Raw genomic sequence first — 4,704 nt, 5'->3', positions numbered from 1 at the left:
GGGTCAATTCTCATTCTTTTACATGATAACCGCCAGTTGTGCCCTGGCTGCTCATTATTATGTGTTAATTTTTCTCTGTTCTTGAAATTCATGTATACAAACTTGCATTTTGTATTTTGGTTTAAACTTGGCTTATTTTTCTCAATTTTTTATTTTATTTTCAAATTTATGTATACTTCATGGTATGCTAATAGACAAGTGTCTTTGTTGGTTGTGAGCAATATTGATTATATGAATATTTAAATATTTATCTGTTAATTCATATGAAGTACCATGTGGTTTTAATTTTTTTCAATCTACTTTGATTAACTGCCATGAATAGTGTTAGAATTCTTGGTGAATCAATATTTGTATTTGTCCTGATTAAAAATTAGTAGTAGTGACTCTAAGTCATTTTGTAACTCTGTGGTTAACTCCATGAGGAATGGCCAAGATTTCATTTGCTGTACAAATATTCCAGTTAAAAACAAAATTTAATTTGCATTCTAAAGGATTTTAAACATCTCTGTACACAAATGTGCTTATATGAATTCATCTTGTATATTAGGCATCTCCCACGTAAGATCTTGATGCTTACAAATCCTTTGTCTCTGTCATGTCATATCTTTATTTCTTTCACATAGCATTGAATTTATCACAAAGCAAAAATTAGATGCATTTTTTCTTTTATTAATTTATTTATTCACTTGGCATCATGATCGCAGCCTCCTCCCCTCATCTCCTCTCAGTCACACCTTGACACATCCCTCCCTGTATTGCCCCTTCCTTTTTTCTCAGAGAAGAATAATTCCCCCTTGGATACTGCCCCTCCCTAGGATAGCTATTCTTAAGAGGACTATGTACAACTTCTCCCACTAAGGCCCAGTCAGGCAGTCCAGTTAAGGCAAAGGGATTCAATGGCAGGCAACATAGTCAGAGACAGCAACACCCCATCCTCTTTCAATTGTTATGTGACCTACATGAAGACCAATCTGCTCATTTGTTCCAAATGTGTAGGGGGGCTTGGTCCAGTCCAAGCATGTTTTTTGGTTGGTGGTTCAGGATCTGTGAGCCTCCATGGATCCAGGTTAGTTGACTGTGTAGATCTTTGTGTGGTGTCCTTGACCCTTCCAGCTCCCTCATTCCTTTCCCTAACACTCTTCTAAAAGACTCTCTTAGCCTTGCTGACTGTTTGACTGTGGGTCACTGCATCTGTTTCTGCATGCTGCTAGATGAGACCTCTCAAGAAACAATTATGCTAGGTTCCTGTCTGCAAGCATTGCAGGTTATCATTGGTAGTTGCAGGGCTCTCTCACTTGGGATGGGTCTTAAGTTGGAGTAGTCATTGGTTGGCCATTTCCTCAGTCTTCTCTGTCTTTATTCCTGTGTATCTTGTAGTCAGGACAAAATTTGGGGTGATGGTTGGTGGGTTGATGTCCTCCTTCCTCCTTGGAATATCTTCTTGACAACAGGATGTGGCCACTTCAGTCTCCATACATACCCTGGTAGGAATCTCAGCTAATGCTAATGTCATTCTCATAGACTCCCTGGAATCTCTCCTGGTACAGACCTCCAGCAAGTGCCAGAAAAGTCTCCCACTGATTCCCGTTTTCACTCCTAGGCCTCTTCTGCACCTCCTCTCCCCACACCTGATCCCCATCCCCTTTCTCCTGCTCACCCCTTCTGCCACCCTGTTCCTTCTCTCCATCCACCTATGATGATTGTTTTGTTTTCCTTCTGAGTGAGATTCACACATCATCCCTGGGCCCCTCCTTGGTACTTAGTTTCTTTGGGTCTGTAGATATTAACATGGTTATCTTGTACTTTCCGGCTAATGTCCACTTATAAGTAAGTACATACTATATGTCTTGCTGGGACTGGGTTACCTCACTTAGAATATTTTCACCCATTTGCCTTCAAATTTTATGATGTGTTTGTTTTTAATAGCTGAATACTGTTTCACTGTGTAGATACCACATTTTAAAAATCCATTCTTCAGTTGAGGGACATACAGGTTGTATTCTATTTCTGGTTATTATGAAAAAAATTATTAACATAGTTGAGGAAGTATTCCTGTAGTATAGAGAGAATATGTCCAGGAGTGTTATAGATAAGTCTTTCGGTAGAACTATTTCCAATTTCCATAGAAACTGCCAAATCAATTTCCATAATGGTTGTACAAGTTTGTCCTCTCATCTGCAGTGGAGGAATGTTCTCCTTGCTCCATATTTTCACCAGCATGTGCTATCATTTGAGGTTTTGATCTTAGCCATTCTGTGGTATTAAAGATGGAATCTCATAGTCATTTTGATTTATATTTCCCAAATGAGTAAGGATGTTGGACACTTATTAAAGTGCTTCTTCACCATTAGAGATTCCTCTGTTAAGAATTTTATGTTTAGCTTTGTATCCCATTTTTAATTGGGTTACTTGGCTTGATGATGACTAAAGTTTTTTTTTATATATATTTTGGATATTAGCCCTCTGTTAGCTATAGAGCTGGTGAAGATCTTTTCTCATTCTGTACACTGCCCTTAGATCCTATAGATGATTTCATTAGCCTAGCAAAAGCTTTTAGTTTCAGGTCATTCTATTTAATGTTGATTTTAATGCCTGAGCAATTGTTGTTTTATTTAGAAATTGTCTCCTGTCCCAATATGTTCAAAGGAGTCCTTCACTTTCTCTTCTATTAGATTTAGTCTGTCCAGTTGAATGTTGAAATCTTTGATCAACTTAGATTTGAAATTTGTGCAGGGTGATACATACGAATTTATTTGCATTTTTCTACATTCAGTTAGACCAGCACCATTTCTTGAAGAGGCTTTAGGTTTTTTCCATTGTATGGTTTTAGATTCTTTGTCAAATATCAAGTATATTTAGGTATGAGGATTTATTTCTGGGTCTTTGATTGTATTACATTGACCAATCTGTCTGTTATTATGACAATACCATGAAGTTCTTATTACTATTGATTGGTAGTATAGTTTGAATTCAGGGATGGGGAAATTTTTTTTATTGTACAGGATTCTTTTAGCTAACCTGATTTTTTTCCATATGAAGTTGAAAATTGCTCTGTCATGGTTCAGCATCAGCAAGAGGAGGGTTCTGAGAAAGGTAGGGATGGAAGTAGTACAAATTAAATAATGACCTAGAGTCAGTAGTTGATTCAAGCTGTCCATTCAAGTACTTTTTTTTTTTTAACCCAAGGATTCTCATCATTCTTTCTTCCTCTCCTTTCTTCCTTCTCATTCTTTTGGCTTTTCTCTTGTCATGCATTTGACTCCTTCTTATTCTTTTACTTTCTCCCAACCAGAGAGGCTGAACCCAGTCTTTTATTTACTAAAACTAGCAAGGCTTTGAACATTATTAATAGTATTTTTAGAAATCCTTAAATTTACATAAATTCTATGAATTCTGGATCATTAATTCCTACCTCTGCTTCCTGTAAACTGAAATGAAACCTAAAGCAAAAGCACATTTCTTTATAGGTTTACACAGCATGTTCTTCATGGGTATATGAGCACAGCTCTTGCTGTTTCCTGGTATAGCAGACATCAGTCTTTAGTAATGGCTTTCATGTAAAATCAGAAAGATGACAGACTGCTAAAATTAAAATAATTCCTTAGAAAGTTTAAAATTGATGCAAGTAAATTGACTAGTGTTCTCAAATATCTCTTCAGGCATTATTATCTCTAATCCTTCAAATAACTAGGAGAACTAGTACTAACTTTGACTTGGAATTGCTTTTTCGGGTTATGTGAAGAACTGTGTTAGAATTTTGATGGGGTTTGCATTGAATCTGCAGACTGCTTTTGGTAAGATGGCCATTTTTACCATCTTAATCCTACTGATCCACGAGTGCAAGAGATCTTTCCATCTTCTGATATCTTCCTCAATTTCTTTCCCCAGAGATTTGAAGTTCTTGTCATACATGTCTCCTTTCACTTGCTTGGTTAGAGTTAAAGCAAGTTACAATTGTGCCTATTGTGAAGTATGCTGTTTCCTTGATTCCCTGTTTCTCAGCCCTTTTATCATTAGTATGAAGGAGCGCTACTGATTTATTTTTTTTTTGGATTAAATTTTGTATTAAGACACTTTGCTGAAGGTGTTTATCAATGGTAGGAGTTCTCTGGTAGAATTTGGGGGGGGTAATTTATGTATTGTATTTTATAATCTGGAAATAGTGATAACTGCACTTTTCCTTTCCAGTTTGTATCCCTTTGATCTCCTTTACTTGTCTTATTGCTCTAGCTAGAACTTCTAATACTGTGTTGAATAGATAAGGTGAGAATGGGAAGCCATACGTCATCTGCAATTTTAGTGGAATTGCTTTAACTTTCTCTTCATTTAATTTTGCCTTGCAATATATTACCTTTATTATGTTTATGTATGCACCTGTATCTATGATCTCTCCAAAACTTTTTAACATGAAGGGGTGTTAGTGTTTGACAAGTTTTACTTCTTTAATAAGATGCAAAAATATTTATTTTCTTCTTAGATTATGACACTGTTGTACTTGGAAATGAGCCTCTTCAGACTCTGGCTCAAATCAAAGCATGAAACTGTCTTTCTGTCTTTCTTTCTTTCTTTCTTTCTTTCTTTCTTTCTTTCTTTCTTTCTTTCTTTCTTTCTTTCTTTCTGTCTGTCTGTCTGTCTGTCTGTCTGTCTGTCTGTCTGTCTTTCTTTCTTTCTTTCTTTCTTTCTTTCTTTCTTTCTTTCTTTCTT

The sequence above is a fragment of the Mus pahari genome, chromosome 22 (assembly GCF_900095145.1).
Source record: "Mus pahari chromosome 22, PAHARI_EIJ_v1.1, whole genome shotgun sequence".
Lineage (NCBI taxonomy): Eukaryota > Metazoa > Chordata > Mammalia > Rodentia > Muridae > Mus > Mus pahari.
This window is presented reverse-complemented; position numbering follows the sequence as displayed.